The sequence below is a fragment of the Ranitomeya variabilis genome, chromosome 8 (genome assembly GCF_051348905.1).
Source record: "Ranitomeya variabilis isolate aRanVar5 chromosome 8, aRanVar5.hap1, whole genome shotgun sequence".
NCBI lineage: Eukaryota > Metazoa > Chordata > Amphibia > Anura > Dendrobatidae > Ranitomeya > Ranitomeya variabilis.
The window spans coordinates 9,443,612-9,461,332 of NC_135239.1; the positions used below are offsets into that span (position 1 = coordinate 9,443,612).

The 17,721-nt window shown below is 42.9% G+C and overlaps 1 protein-coding gene across 27 annotated transcripts in view; it reads right to left on the reverse strand.

Annotated features, from left to right (window-relative positions):
* Nucleotides 1-17,721, reverse strand: part of ADGRL2 (adhesion G protein-coupled receptor L2) — a 202,702-nt gene that overhangs the window by 94,045 nt on the left and 90,936 nt on the right. The gene's annotated exons all lie outside the window — the stretch shown is intronic.

Here is a 17,721-nt window from a genome sequence, read left to right on the forward strand (position 1 = left end):
CTGTGCTGTATTTAGTGCTCTGTGGGCTGTGCTGTATAATAATAATAATAATAATTTTATTTATATAGCGCCAACATATTCCGCAGCGCTTTACAACTTATAGAGGGGACTTATACAGACAACAGACATTACAGCATAACAGAAATCACAGTTCAAAACAGATACCAGGAGGAATGAGGGCCCTGCTGCTCGCAAGCTTACAATCTATGAGGAAAAGGTATATAGTACTCTGTGGGCTGTGCTGTATATATTGCTCTGTGGGCTGTGCTGTATATATTACTCTGTGGGCTGTGCTGTATATAGTACTCTGTGGGCTGTGCTGTATATAGTACTCTGTGGGCTGTGCTGTATATAGGGCTCTGTGGGCTGTGCTGTATATAGTACTCTGGGCTGTGCTGTATATAGTGCTCTGTGGGCTGTGCTGTATATAGTGCTCTGTGGGCTGTGCTGTATATATTACTCTGTGGGCTGTGCTGTATATATTGCTCTGTGGGCTGTGCTGTATCTAGTACTCTGTGGGCTGTGCTGTATATAGTACTCTGTGGGCTGTGCTGTATATAGTACTCTGTGGGCTGTGCTGTATATAGTGCTCTGTGGGCTGTGTTGTATATAGTACTCTGGGCTGTGCTGTATATAGTGCTCTGTGGGCTGTGCTGTATATAGTGCTCTGTGGGCTGTGCTGTATATAGTGCTCTGTGGGCTGTGCTGTATATAGTACTCTGTGGGCTGTGCTGTATATAGTGCTCTGTGGGCTGTGCTGTATATAGTGCTCTGTGGGCTGTGCTGTATATAGTGCTCTGTGGGCTGTGTTGTATATAGTACTCTGTGGGCTGTGCTGTATATAGTGCTCTGTGGGCTGTGCTGTATATAGTGCTCTGTGGGCTGTGCTGTATATAGTGCTCTGTGGGCTGTGCTGTATATAGTGCTCTGAGGGCTGTGCTGTATATAGTGCTATGTGGGCTGTGCTGTTTATAGTGCTCTGTGGGCTGTGCTGTATATAGTGCTCTGTGGGCTGTGCTGTATACTACTGTGTGGGCTGTGCTACATATAGTACTCTGTGGGCTGTGCTGTATATAGTACTCTGTGGGCTGTGCTGTATCTAGTACTCTGTGGGCTGTGCTGTATATAGTGCTCTGTGGGCTGTGCTGTATATATTGCTCTGTGGGCTGTGCTGTATCTAGTACTCTGTGGGCTGTGCTGTATATAGTGCTCTGTGGGCTGTGCTGTATATAGTGCTCTGTGGGCTGTGCTGTATACTACTGTGTGGGCTGTGCTACATATAGTACTCTGTGGGCTGTGCTGTATATAGTACTCTGTGGGCTGTGCTGTATATAGTACTCTGTGGGCTGTGCTGTATATATTGCTCTGTGGGCTGTGCTGTATATAGTGCTCTGTGGGCTGTGCTGTATATAGTACTCTGTGGGCTGTGCTGTATATATTGCTCTGTGGGCTGTGCTGTATATATTACTCTGTGGGCTGTGCTGTATATATTGCTCTGTGGGCTGTGCTGTATCTAGTACTCTGTGGGCTGTGCTGTATCTAGTACTCTGTGGGCTGTGCTGTATCTAGTACTCTGTGGGCTGTGCTGTATATAGTACTCTGTGGGCTGTGCTGTATATAGTACTCTGTGGGCTGTGCTGTATATATTGCTCTGTGGGCTGTGCTGTATATAGTGCTCTGTGGGCTGTGCTGTATATAGTACTCTGTGGGCTGTGCTGTATATATTGCTCTGTGGGCTGTGCTGTATCTAGTACTCTGTGGGCTGTGCTGTATATAGTTCTCTGTGGGCTGTGCTGTATATAGTGCTCTGTGGGCTGTGCTGTATATAGTGCTCTGTGGGCTGTGCTGTATATATTACTCTGTGGGCTGTGCTGTATATATTACTCTGTGGGCTGTGCTGTATACTACTGTGTGGTCTGTGCTATATACTTCTACGTGGGTTGTGCTGTATACTACTGTGTGGTCTGTGCTGTATATTACTGTGTGGTCTGTGCTGTATACTGCTGTGTGGGCTGTGTTATCTACTACGCGGGCTGTGCTATATTATGCAGGCTGTGCTGTATACTATGCGGTTTGTGCTATATAATATGCGGGCTTTGCTATATACTATGGGGAGTATATTATATTCTATGGGGAAGGCCATGTTATGTACTATGTGGCTGTGTTATATACTATTGTGGGGGTATATTATATTATATGGGGGAGGCTGTGTTATATACTATGGGGGGCTACATTATATATTATGGGGAGGTGGGCTGCATTATACTCTGGGATGGCTGCATTATACTCTGGGGTGGCTGCATTATACTCTGGGGTGGCTGCATTATACTATATGTGGGCTGTATTATACTGTATCGAGCACTATGGGGAATACGTTATACTATATGAAGAACTATGGGGTGCAGTATACTATGGGAAGTGAATTGTACTACATGGATGACTGTGGCGGTGCATTATACTATATGGAGCACTATGAGGAGTGTATTATGCTATACGGAGGACTATGAGGAATGTATTATACTATGTGGAGGACTGAGCAGTGTATTTTAATATATGGAGGACTATAGGGAGTGTATTATACTATATGGAGGACTATGTAGCACATTATACTATATGGAGGACTATGGGGTGTATTTTACTAAACAAGTAAAATGCTGCATATTCAGATTGTTTTTGCTGGAACAAAAATCATTGTTCTCAGCAGCACATTGTCAGTGTAAACTGTAGATGTGCTGCTGAAAACATGATACTGTATGGTGATCTGTTAGTGATCTATTAGTGATCGTTCTGTCCCATCATTATTCCTAAGCTGGTGGAAAGAGGCTGGGAAACAAGCGTTGAACAACTTCAGTATTTTCGATCAAACTCATTTAGCGGCCTGAACTCAGCGCACGTAAATACAACAGAAAGGCTTTTGTGTGATGTGCGATATGTTAGCATTTGGGGCCCCATTTTAAACTTTACCTAGGGCCCCACTTTGCCTAAAGCCGGCCCTGCCTACAAGTGTACAAAGATATTATACAGTCACCATGTGACAAGTGGGCCTGTGTAACTTCAAATGCCAGGGCTGAATTTTAGTCCCAGTCCGGCCCTGCTTTCATGGATAGCTCTCGTACCCATAATATTCTATGGGACTGTGCACATCAGAGGTTTCCCTCGAACCGAGCGGTCTACGGAAGAGATCGGAGTTTTGTCCAATTTTAATCTTAGCATTGGATCAAAATTCGCAATGCCAGTCAAAGGGTCCATGAAATAATCGGCCCTCTCTCAGATGACGTTGGAATGCGGTGCGATTTTGACAATCAGAAAGGAGAAGGTGGAGAAACATTTTTTTCTCCACGTACAAGAAAATCTGATGCCACTCGGACCACACTCCGGTCAAATCAGAATCTGATCAAAACAAATGGGTCTGTTTTTATTGGACATGACAAACATCAGATGTGTGAAGGAGCCCTAAATGGATAAAGGAAGAAAGAAGATAGCTATCGACCGAACAATTACCATCATCCCGGACTCTCCCATCCAAAGGAAGGATCAGCGTGGCTGAGAGATCCGGTATGCTCTATGATAGATCTGCAAGATTGCACATGACTGATCCTTTCTCCCCCCGATATCGCCTTCTGCAAGAGAGTCAGGAGGCCTCCACACACATTAGATAACGTCAGGTTTGGCCAACTTTAGCCTGATCTTCATGGGGCCATAAGAGTTCATTCATGGTGGCAAATCCCCTTGGATCTACAGCGTCTCTTGCTTTTTGAATGCTTTAGGGGCTCCAAGATAAACAGAGTTAACACCCCATGGTCTTGATTATGTGGGATGACTTATCGAGGGCGGATTTCTCTCTAATACCTGACACATGGAAAGTGATGTCTAAATAATGACCGCGCTCGCTACGTGATGTCTCCATTCGTGTTGGTACGAGATGTTAACGTTTCATCATTGAAAGATAATCTCTTAACTCTGCAGAAATATGCATTTTGTCTTCCTAAAGCCCCAGATTTAAAAAGCTGAAGCATTTTTTCATTCCTTTGGAAACTTTTTTGGCAAGAGTTTTGATCCTTAGTTCTCTCCCCCCCCCAAAAAAAAGATGCCGCTGCCTTTATTTGCCGAGGAGCTAAGAAAATTCCGCTGTCAAGAGGTAAACACAATCCCGTCAGATACATTTCTATTCTAATCCTTTTATCAGGATGCTTAACACTGCAGGAATCTGGCGAGGTTACACAATTAGTGCCTCCATCCCTTCAACCCCTCTGCCTGGTACTGTGCGGAGAAGGAGGAAAATGGCTTCTATTGATGGGAATGGTGGGGCAGCCAGCGGGGAGTGGCTGCCATCGCAGTGCCATGGAATTGCTGAAGGTGTTCATGGAAACTCATGTATTCAGCCAACATTTCATTACCCGAAACGCTATCTTGTTTCATTTCCCCTCCACCAGGGATCCTCCGCGCTTTTACCTCCATCACTTACATTTCCCAGAAATGATAAATGCACAAAGAAAATGATGGCTTTCTTATCTCGCCGTTTTAGCATGAGAATGAGCGCAGAACATATTTTTGCAAATATAAAGTGATGGGTGAATTAAACCGGCGTTAAATGTTACCATCGCTTACAAAAAAAAATAAAAATAATGCAAAGCCGGGTTCAGAAAAGAAACATTACAAATCCCCTTCTAGTATTAACTGGCGATAAGATCTCAGACATCGGCTATGGAAAGATTGCTTTTTTGCTGATATGCAAATACCTACAAAGGCAACAATGCCGCGGCTGTGTGAGGCTTAGCGACCGTCACAATGGCCGACGAACCAGGGGGACAACAAAAAGGCTTACACCAGTGACCAGAGCTAGAGAAAGGGGCAAAAGTTAAACGCCAGAATAACTTCCGGTGAGACGTCAAAAGTTTGCTGATAAAGTAACGTTCCTTTCTTACCCATGCCACATGAAGGAGGATCCCCTCTCTGCACAAATCTGTTTCAGTAAATTCTTGCATTTCTTGTGAAACAATTCTAGAATACCTCTCATAACTGTGCATCGTTGTTCCTCTGTTATTCCTCCTGGCAAATGATGTATATATTCGATGCTTGCAATTGGAGGTGGACCGTACTCACTGTCCAGTCAGTGCCAATGGTGCAAACTGGTTCATGGAAACATCACCTGGTCAAGATGTCAACCTCATTCCTTTCCAGGAGGAACAACAGAGGAACAGCTCTAGAACTGTGATGCCACATGAGACAGCTTCCCTGAAGAGCGACGCTTACAAGTGTGCATTCCGTGCCTAGGTAACCGGCCACCTCGTACAGATTGTAGAGGCGTCCGGTAATCTAGGCAATGAGCAGAATACAGGAACACTGATGATTTTTAATAATAATAAGTAAATTGCAATTTTGTATCTTCTTACCAGCACTTTCCAATCATGTATCAAACCCTTTCAAAGAAAAAACTTTCCAGGAGGAAACGAGGATAAATATTGTTAGTGATGATGAAGTACAGGAATATTTTGAGGTGGCTGAGATCTGATTACTTTAAGCCCCTGGACTGAGATTTTGGTGATTTCAGGCCCCTTCTCCGTTCTCTCCGACGGCCCGATGACGAGTCCATTCCCACAGGCTCGGATATCCATGATACATTTGTGGTTATTACCTGGGCATTTCTAGATTTCCATCTTCTGCGTCTGACTCACCAGGTTCACAGGTCTCACACCTCCACCATACAAACCCATAAACTCACACCGCGGCTGTGAATAATCCTTACATAAAAACGACGCCTTGTCTGAATGGATCACAAATTCCACACCGTAGAGGAGCGCCATTTACAGCTTCCTTAATGAGCGTTCCTAATTGCAGCGGCGAGGAGGATGCAATGGAATAAAATGATATTTTATTTTTCTATATTTTCCATTTCATTTAGTGAACGTTGATCGACGTAAACACAAGCAATGATCCCATCGCATTACCGTATCTGCTCCATGGCGCCCACCGGGCATCATTAGGAGGCTGGAAAAATGGGGGTCACTTTTATATGCCCCTGCTTTGCTAGAAGTCCTGCACAATGCACATTTACATCCAGCATTTGGCCAGTTATTATCTAGTAGGGTGCAAAGTGGAAGCCTCAATTGTCACAGGTTGTAACTGCAGCCGACAGACCAAGGTCATCGCATCAACGCTGTGAGCGATTTACTGCGGACGCGTCTCAGAAAATATACAATTTACAGTTTAAACAGCGCCCCTAGTGGCCACAACAAGTCTGTGCAGAGCATCTACGCTTGGCAAGACGTGAATGACTTGCTTTTCCACTGCATGCAATTGTCTCCTTAACATATGAACTGCCTGTGCCTCAACAGTGAGATAAAAATCATCCTTGTTACCGCCAAGAAACGGCGTTTTACAGATGACAAAGCAGAATAAAAATATCCGAGCCGCCCTGTTTGGGTATCATAAAGAGAGAGCGATGATGGGTGCAGCAGAGCATTAAATGGTGCCCGCCTGGCACCATCCGTTTTCTACAGATCTCTCCGGTATATCAGCACAACTGGCCGAGTCCTCTGCTTTCCTGACAGCCGGCGAAACATAAATATGGTGGCTTTCAGGAGACGAGAGTGGGTGCAGGGGACGAGGGGTTAAGCCGGACGAGTAGGGAAGGACGCTCTCGTTTGCCGGTGCTGACTGGCGTTCAGGACTCGGTTCATCATGACCTATAAAATGTTAAGACTGAGGCACATTAAAGATGTGCTAACACCATGTGCAGGCCTGGGAGTACAAGCCATTGTGCCGTGAAGCGGCAAAGACACCGCTCTTTGGAAAAACTAGCACGCACTATTATGTCACTGATATAAACAGAGGAGAGCGCGGTAAATTATATATAAGGGAGGACGGCGGATGTGAGATGATGAGGCCGGTCTGAGCTGGAGGCTTCATCCGCACATTGCACGGCGGGATTATATATGGAATGAAGGAAGGCTGGAGAGCAGAGAAATGAAGCCCGGCGCGCTCTGACGTAGCCCCAGAGTGAACGAGTCCTTCATTACCGGAGACCAGGGACTCCAGACGCTCGATTCGCCATCCGATAGAATACAATGGCTGAATTGATTTGCTACGTTTTCTAATAGAGTCTCCAAAAGTGAATCATAAGCGCGGCCGGGTATTCGTATGGTGGACGGGCTGGGTGTAATCATAACTCAGATTATGCTCATCTGGAATCTATAGATGAACAAAAAGAAAGGGTTAAAGGAATACTATTGCTGGATTTTCCTGCCCTGAACCATTGATCATGGCATTATTCTGCTCCGTAATAACTTTCTCAACATGTTTCCATGTAAACTGTCTGGCGAGACCTTGGCAAGGAGACTTATCTTCAAGGCAAGGCTCTATGGGAAAAAATATGCAAAGTAGCCCATATCAGTCTAACCAGAGAATCTGCCCTCTTTTGGAGCAAAGGGCAGAGTTAATAACCTCAAACAGTGGCGGTTCTCTGGTTTGGCTGCTGCAAGCTACTTTGAATAGTACTATGAAAATAATGGATGCGCTATATGCGAAATACCCCCTGGAGTCATATGGGCGGTGCCCCACACGTGAAGAGTCACGGAGCCTTACGCCCCCTTGGCTGTACGGATACCCCATGTAATTCCAAACAGGTTCTGGTGCAACTGACGCCGACACATCTACCGTGCATGCGCCAAGGCTGAGCGCAATCGACACATCTACCGTGCATGAGCCAAGGCTGAGAGCAACTGACGCTGACACATCTACCATGCATGCGCCAAGGCTGAGCGCAATCGACACATCTACCGTGCATGAGCCAAGGCTGAGAGCAACTGACGCTGACACATCTACCATGCATGCGCCAAGGCTGAGCGCAATCGACACATTCATGGTGCATGAGCCAAGGCTGAGAGCAACCGACGCTGACACATCTACCATGCATGCGCCAAGGCTGAGAGCAACTGACGCATCTACTGTGCATAAGCCAAGGCTGAGCGCAACTGACACCGACACATCTGCCGTGCATGAGCCAAGGCTGATAACAACGGACGTCGACACATCTGCCATGCATGAGCCCAGGCAGAGAGCAACCGACACCTAAACATCTACGATGCATGAGCCCAGGCAGAGAGCAACCGACACCTACACATCTACAATGCATGAGCCAAGGCTGAGAGCAACCGACGCCGACACATCTGCCATGCATGAACCTAGGCGGAGAGCAACCGACACATACACATCTACGATGCATGAGCCAAGGCAGAGTGCAACTGATGCAGACACATCATCCGTGCATGAGCACCATTATAACACCTTTCTATAGAAAGTTAAAATCTTCCAGCTTATGATGGGCAGATTGAGGATGAAAATGCAACAATGGCATAATGCTATGCTAGTGGTTTTAAGAAGAGAAATCAAGTGACAAGCTCGTTTAAATGGAAACTCCAGTAATTAATAATCGCATATTTTACACCAATTGTATTTGTTCATTATTGAGCAGCACAAATATCTTTCAGTATCTACCGGCCAATGGACAACAATCCCAGATCCCTACGCATTTTGCGCCACAGCTTTATTTAAGATGAAAAAAAAAAAAAACGACAATTACTGTATCTTTTCTATGAACTGAAAAGCATTTACAGGTAATGCCGCAGTTTCCTACCGAACCCATCAACACGGCACAAAGCGGCCCACGAGATCGCAATCTTCTATTTCTGTCACTGCCAGGCACGGCACAATCCTGCAGGATTCAATAACCGGCTGCTGCTCGTGAAGGTCATCGTGGAGATGTACGCTCGTCATTTTGTGGATTGCACATTTTCTCTCAATGAAAACTTCAGAAATCCAAGTCACTTATGCAAAATGCACAACTACTTCTGCCCACTGAGGGGAGGAAATTAGCAAATATCATAGCAACTGGTACTCGAAGAGGAATTCACCGATACTGTAATGCGAGAGACGTAGCAGAGCCGTCATCTTATCTCATAGTACTACGCCTGCCGCTTTAAGAAGCCGCAAAACAATAATTGAGGATATGGAGCAGCAATTGAGTTGTGAAAGGCTTCCATAGCTTACCAGTCACAGCTTGTGACGAGAAGCATTGGGGCAGGTGGTGGGGGACGGAAGGTTTGGTAAATATGGCCTTTCGCCTGGACTCCATTCTTGTCATCTCCATTGCACCAGAACTCTGTTGCATTTAGTATGTTTTACATGGGAAGAAAGGCTACATATTGATAACAGAGGATCTCTACATAGTCACCAGCTTTAATGACCTTTCCACAAAAATTCAATTTGCAGCAAATCAGAAGTTATCTCCAATTCCACTATCCAGATTCACTATAAGTTGGCTGCTGCATTCCCTGCCTAGGCTTTTATACAGGGTGTGATAATCCCTCTTCCTTAGCTGCGCTAAACTATGTGAAGCCCAAATCTCCACATCCGAGGTCCCGCGAGTCATCTCTGGCTGATGTAATCTTCTGCAAAATGGTGGCGGACATTTTAGACGATTCACGTCAATCAAATCGCAAAACGTTTTGAATTGACTGAATTCAGCAGATTCCTTAAAATTCAACATAATTTTGATAGGTATTAATTTGAAAATTAAAAAATATAAAATAATAATTTTGGTTGGTTGTGGATTTTATTATCTTCATATCTACAAAAATCTAATAGTGCTGAAATCGGCACAAGCCTCTCTCACCTCCCCGGTTATCGTGTCTGTCAAATCAGAGTGATTGCCACAACAAAAAAAACTATTAACCAGACTGGCATCAAAACGCACTGAGAAAACAGCCATCTTCATGTTTTCTAGAAAAAAAATGAGAAAAATATAATAAACATCACAGCAGGTTGAGGACCTTTGTTTTATGACAACGTGTCCATCATCTTGAGGTCTAAAATTTCTGTAGAAAATACAGTCAATCCCGAAATAAGTGACAACGAATCCTTTAACTCGTATGTGCAAGAAAAACAAACATTTGATGAAATGCAAAACACTGGGCAGTCATCCATTTTATGGAGATGTTATTCAAAATGGCTGTCAGATTAAGGCACAGCGAGCCGTGAGGTCTCGTGTCAGTACTGCCAGAGCTTTGTAGAAATAAATAGTATTAGCCTTGAAAATTGGAGCAGAAAATGCAGTGGTTAAACTTTCAGAGACGCCTGGACCGAATAATGCGACGATGAAAGTGTCTCCGAGTGTCTGTAAGCTACGAACTACAGTCCTACCACCGAAACGCGTGACTGACATGTCAATAATGCAATGCCTGTAATAAAGCCGCCCACCACTTAGAAATCAGACGGCTTCACTCTCGATTTACTACACAAAAACGACAAGAAAAAAAATTGAATCATTGAAGAAAATAAATGGTGAGTAAATAAGTCATGGAGTTGTGGTTACGTGTTCTGCTCAGCTGGTGGTTGGAAAATGTTGGAAGCCATCGATCGTCCCAAACATCTAAACAATAAATCTGTCTAATTCTATAGGGGGCTATCCCCTGCACCCAAAAATCACAGGAACGGTGGATGCTGACTACAAGTTTTGATATTTCTGCTCCCGCAGTGGATGTCGACACCGGAAAACAAAAGTGACATCGCATCCGGCAAAACCCAACACATCTTATCGTCTCTCCATTTACTTTCAATTCCAGACATTTTTTCCCTTACATTTATATTACTCCAAAAGGAAAACAAATATTCCTCCATCCAGGATGTAAACCCTCATATTACAGGGTCATACTGAGCGACAATAAGGTGACGCATACAGTATGTGCACCGCCATGCAAGATGCCTTAAGGAGTTATGCCCCCCAAAAAACCAAGTTCTTCCCTATCCAAACAGTATTGGACAGCTTGCTTATTGATGGAGGTCCCACTGCTGGAAGACCCATCATTCCAGATAACCCCAAGAATGGGGCTCGAAGGCCTTGTCCACATAGAACAGCAGGGTACACGCGCAACCTACGCTCCATTCATTGTCTATGGAAACTAAGAAAACCTAGAGCTGGATTTAACCATTTCTGGTAATCCCGTTGACAATGAATAAAGCAGAGGAGGACCATGTGCACCTGCACTCTACAGAGCCCCAATCTTGGGATTGTTGGGGAAAGAAAATAATTCCCTGCAAAAAAAAGTTACCATTTAAGGCTGAAAAACTCTTCAAGGGGTTGCCCTATACAGACAACCCAACCTGACAAGATGGGTTAGAAAAAAAAACTAACTTTTGAAAAATGTAAAATCATTTTTATATCTAATTATGCGTCACAGTCCTTCAAACTTCCATGCAATGCCTGAAGAATTTGGGTGGGTGCCTGGCACGTATGCCACCATCAGCGGCCGACAAATCACAATCATGTTGGACGGACGATTAAATATTTGTCAGATCGGAAGGCAAACCTGATGGATCCCAACAGAATCCATTGCCACGCCGTGTGTGAATACAGCCTACGTCATGAACGAACTTCTATTTACAGACAATTTTCTGATTCAAAGTAGCAAAAAAATTCCATTTGTTGATTATTGTTCGATGAGATGATTAAAATTAATATCTTTTCTTAGAACTTATAAATAATACCCGGAAAATGTGAGGGCGGTGGAGAGCGGCTGTTTACCAAAGTGTGCAGAAAGCAGATCCCGCTAGATGTAAATGTTGTCAATTCCGGCGTTTGATTGGCTAAACATGTCACCGCGCTGACAATTAGTGATGAGGCCTTGTTCTAAGCCGCTCGCTGAATACAGAAGAGCCCGATGAATCCATGCAGGAGGCAAATTCCACTTACTGACTGACAATTGATCTCATTAAGAAACTCTTTGCATTCGGCCCATCTAATTGGGCATTCCACATTTCTTAGCAAGTTTTGTCTCCCGAGCCCCCTGATGTTCAGGTCAGACATGTTTGCACGTGTAGAACACGGATGATGCTGATGGAAACCACCATTAAATTGGCATCCGACGAAAAGCGGCGAAACATCTTCAATGACACCGAGCCGTCTGCTACGTCCGCTCTTGTGCCATTTATTCTGGGTCTGGGGAGAATAATTTACAAAGAAAATAGGTGCGAGTTTATAAATAAAATAGTCGCTTCATCGGAATTCTATGTAAAAATTAAAAGCCTTCCCTCTCAATCATCATTAAAAAAGAAAAAGGTCTGGGGGGATTTTATATGAGCGGATTACGAGGGAAGCTCTACACCGAGCAGACACACGAAACACATTTATTGCTGTGGAGCCGTGTGTTTTTTCCACTGGACAGACCACAAACCACCTGTGTTTGCTTTGGTTTTCAGAGTCACAATTTTATACTTAAGGGTTATTCGAGCTTTTTTTTTTTTTTTTTTCTATCGTTTTCCCCAAAGTGCTAAGAAAAAAAAAATAAAATCCATTGAAAATTTCAAGCGCAGCTTTGTCTCTGCAACGACGTAACTTTATGTTACAGCTTTGGAGAAAGTCCTTGATCCGAGTCCTTCATTTTATATGCTAGTCTGCTTTACTAAGTTATATTCAATGAATTTTCTATAGAAGCCATGAACCTTAACAACTCATTTTAATTGCGCCACATAGGAAACCACATCACTATTAATTCCTCAGCTACAGAGTCAAATCAAACTATTGCCTCTCAATCTTTGGCGCTATTCGGCCTCTCAGCTATTTGGCTAACTTTGCTGTGCGATACCCAATGCAATTAATTATATTTTTTGATGTTAATGGTCTCTGTCAGTTTCGAGCTTAACTCTTCTTTGATGAATATTTAAATTATATTTGAATAAAAATAATCTTGGTTACATTTCATCTCGAGGAGATCAGCGCGGCTTAATAAAAGGTCTTGGCGGTGAAGGAGGCGATAAATGGCTACATGAGCGCAGGTAAAAAAAAAAAAAAAATCACCCTTAGTAAATGTAACCCAAACGTATCCGGTGACGATGATAGAAATGCCGAATATTGTAATACAGACACCGCGGGGGCTTATAATAAAAGCATCGGATTATCAAATGCTAGATAGTCATCAGAATTGACCCTATACTTTAGATTTCATATATTTTTCTTATATTTAACTATATGTATTAATATATGTATTTATATTATTTTTTCTTTTCTAAATTTGTCCTGCAGCAACTAATTTGATTTCAGATCTTAGTCTCCTCCATGCTCCTAACCCCACAACCCTCAAAAGACAGACCCCGAGGGACACCGGACATTGATACATATACTCTGTTCCCAAGAATCTCATAAAATATATAAACCAGAAAAGAAACGAAAAAAAAAACAAAACTAAACATAAAAAGCCAAAGAACAGATACAGGACGAACTGGTCAATCTGAACATTACTAAAATGTTTCTAATTAACAGCGCTCTCGTTACATTCACTGCCTCACTCGATACAAATGGTAATTAATCATTCACAAAAAAGAAGAAGACAGAAGTAGTTTGAATATTCCACGTCAATAGCGGAGATCGCGCCGGGGGCTAATATTGACAACCAGGGTTACGGTAATGACAGTCCGCATCCCACAATCCTCAGCCGCTCCTCCAGGTATTTAATGCATAAAATAAGGTGCATGAGAAAGGGACGGGGGAGGGGAGGACTGGAAATGTTTTATTCATGGCTACACTGTAAAAAAAAAACTACATCTAAATCTGACTTTGGAGGTAAATTACAGATTCATTTTGACAATTGTTCACAATCATTTTCTGCTTCTGTACTCTGAAATATAATAATATGTTAAATAACTGTCCGGCCAATCTGTAGCCCCCAGTAAATCACAGGACGTGTCGTGGGGTCCCTGAATACGGACTTCAGATGCTGGAACCTGATACATTGGTAATTACTTAGTTCTGCCCCTGCAGAGAACATAACCTGTGTATTACAAGGGATGGAGCAGGGTACCGGCTTCTCCCCGGCCTCGGTGTCTGTGGCGGACTAAACATCCCTTGGGGTAAAGGCCCCGTCTCACTTAGCGACGCTAAAGCGATCCCGACAACGATACGACCTGTCAGGGATCGTTGCTGCGTCGCTATGTGGTCGCTGGTGAGATGTCAAACAGTGAGATCTTCCAACGATCGCAGCTGCGATCTCACTGTTTGACATCTCACCAGCGACCTGTAGCGACCTGTACAACGATGTCACATGGCAGCTATTATGACGATTCAGTGTCTCAGTCGTCAACGAGGTCGTTGGTAAGGTGTCAAACACAGCGATGTGTGCTACCCAGCGGGACCTCAACGATCAAAAAAAGGTCCAGGCCATTCCGACACGACCAGCGATCTCACAGCAGGGGCCTGGTCGCTGCTACGTGTCACACATAGCGAGATCGCTACTGAGGTCGCTGTCGCGTCACAAAACTTGTGACTCAGCAGCGATCTCGCTAGCGATCTCGCTTAGTGAGACGGGGGCTTAAGTCTTGCTAAAAAAAAAGTTGGGGGAATTAAGCAAATATTGGCCAGAAAAGGGCATTTGGGGGCTTCTCAAGTGGTCATGAGGACATTGACCAAAGAAAACTAAATTTTGAATGTTTGCAAGTGTGGATTGTCATCGTTCTCTAGAGTTACAGGTTACGTCTTATCCAAACTAAATCTATTAGAGCCCATTACAGAACATTATATCTCTGTTGTTTTCATAAAGAAGCCAGAAAATCCCCCTAAATGGGGATTAATAACAGAATCTAACGCGGCATTAATAGCCAGATTTGCGATTCTTGATTCCAAAAAAGTCGGGGGACAAACCCCTATAATAGTGGCTTTTTTTGTAGACCCCATCATCTCCAAAACAGGATCTGACTATGAAAATATAGATCATAAAAGATCTATACATCCAACCGACACGAGTGAAAGGCCACTTAAAAATAGATAAACCCCAAACTTGGATGAGGTTTAAGAAGGAATTCGTATAAAATAATAAATGTAAAAATACCCAATAATGTATAAAAGGGAAGGGACAATAATATGGAATAAATAAACAATGCCGTATTATTGTCCCTTACCTTTTATACATTATTAGGTATTTTTATATTCATTTTATACTAATTCCTTCTTAAACCTCATCCAAGTTTTGGGTTTATCTATTTTTGAGTGGCCTTTCACTCGTGTCGGTTGGATGTATAGATCTTTTATGATCTATATTATTTTCATATCTTATTTGGGTACATTCTCCATATTTGCGTAGATTATTTATTTTGTATTATTTCCATCACGTCCTTTTTGTTTGGTAACAAAAAGCGAGAACAGATTTCTAGGAGACCTAAACACTAAAGGACAACAGGAGAACCGAAATCTGCCGGGGAGTTTGGAAACACTCTCCAAATGGAAAAAGGTTAAAACATTTTTAGAAGAACCTCAAAAGTACAGAATAACTAAATATCCAGGTGGCAGAGCGAGCTGTATTCATATGTGCCCCGATATTACAGCCTGTGTGTTTAATTCCATGTACAACCGGCACAGATGACAAGATGACACAACAGGCTTCCATTCACACCTCTCCATCTTTCATTAGGTTTCTCCGCAGTTTACCAGCGTGGGTGATAGATGGAACCGCTCCGGCGCTGATCTGGAAACAAACAGCGCAGTAAACAGAGGGACAAACACTATATATTTCAGACTTTTAATAAAACCGGCATAAGGCCGTGAAATCAAGTTACGGATTTGCTGGGTTATTTATTTTTTTGCAAAAATGAGGAATCTTCCCTACGGAGAAGCAGAAACTCCCGTGAAGTCTGCATTTTCATGGTTTTATAGAACATCATAAATTTTGGGGTAAAGTTTGAGAATTATAGTACAATTACAACAAATCTAATGAGGGCGTCTTGTGAACTAATTGCAATGTAGATCAAAATGCCCTTACAGACAGCCAAGGACGGCTATGAATCTAGAAATCACCGGGATCATGCCGGCATGACAGGGCACTCCGCATGGCAACAATGGAAACGGAGAAAAACAGTTCTCGCTTTCATCACTGGAATAACCACTCTATGGCATGTCCCCTCGCAGGCTGGCAATCACATAAATGCTGTGATAAAAGAGTAGATAAATACTATGTTAGAACAGATTGTAATCAATCAAAATGGAGAGGACTTGTCCATCATCAATGTCGAGGCCGAGTGGGCAGCAGCCCACCCATCTGACATGTCACAAAAATGAGACTGAGAAGTCCTAAATGCCGGTCTTCAAAAACCACTTTAATAAACATATTTCCTACAAATGACCTTGGATGACCTTCAATTGTTCCAAGAAAAGGAACAGGGTAACTCGTAAATCAAGAAGTTCTCACAAACACACACAAAAAAACATTTTTACCACTTGCCATATACAAAAGATTTAAGTTTGGATGAAGCTTTATGTAGCGTTAGTCTCATCCTTGATAAATTGCAACACTCAGATGAATATACAGTATTTGGAGTTCCCCTTTACCAGTTTGGTCATTTGCCGCTCGTCCATTCTTTCAACGGGACATTAATTCGCTTCATTTGAATCGTTTGGCTTTTTATTTCGATGGAGGAACATCTATTCTCGGACGGCGGCTAATATTAGATGGGGAATTCCACCGCGTCTTGTAAATGTAATGTTAATGTAATGAGAGGCATTTTGGAACTAGACTTTCAGCGTCCGTGTTAAATGGGAATAAGTCGTCTGACCTCGGGGGACAGATGCTCCTCATGACAAGCAGATTTACCCTGCCATCTCGCGGCTAAATGGAAAAAACAATATATTGGATTATTACAAAAAATAGTAACTTTTTTTTCAGACTCTTTTTGAATCACTACAATAAAAAAAAAAAGAAGAGTATCTACTTTATTTTATTCCATTATTTTGACAACGCAATCAAAACTCGTCTACCTCTCGAGTCATCTCTAAAGAGAATTCTGAGCCGGAAAGTGGCCCATGAGAACAAGGCAGGGAAAATATAGGACGTGCCGCCCCGCTGTCTCCCATAGCACTGAACCATTAGATCAAGCAGAGAGTTACAACATTCATAATCCCCTAGTCTAAGAAGACTGAAGTTGACATGACAGGTAACTGGAGAAGGCAATTTCCCAAAGGAGCTCTGATGTGCAGACTGGAGGCAAAAACGAAGGGAGAAGTGCACCAGATCAGATGAACAGTAATTGGTGCTGGGGTATAGACGGAAATACCAAGAGATCATTGAGGCAACAACATTACGACAAATCACTTCAAATCCAGAGCAGACACAAGAAAAAATATATAAATTTTACTACATTTATAGAGTGAAAATCAGTGAAAATCAGCCATTTGCCGATTAGTCAAGAAGCTGCAATGAGTAAATACCTGTTTTTTTTGTTTGTTTTTTTTGTTTTTTTTACACAAAGCTGGATATTTCAGAGCAGCTGTCCCAACAATTGGCAGAAAACCTGTTGCAGACCTGACAAGAGTCCGATTGATCTCAAAGATCAAGGCGACCTATTCAGAAGCCAAGGACAAAGATACTCTCGTAGGACAAGCCATGTCCCAGTTGCTGAGCCACTTTTGACCCCTTATCGTTAGGTCATTCCATATCTCATGCACTATTGACATCTTGGAGGTCAAGGTAAAAATAAAAAAAAAATCATGAAATAAGGATGAACCACATAAATAATAAAACAAAAACACTAGGAGAAGCTAAAAACCTACAGCAACAAGATGATATAGGTGCACAAACTCAGACATGAAAATTATGCTGACACTACAGACAATACCGAGGCTGTCCATAAAATCATAATGACCACAACCTCATCCACTAAAAGTGCACTGATCATAAAAACATA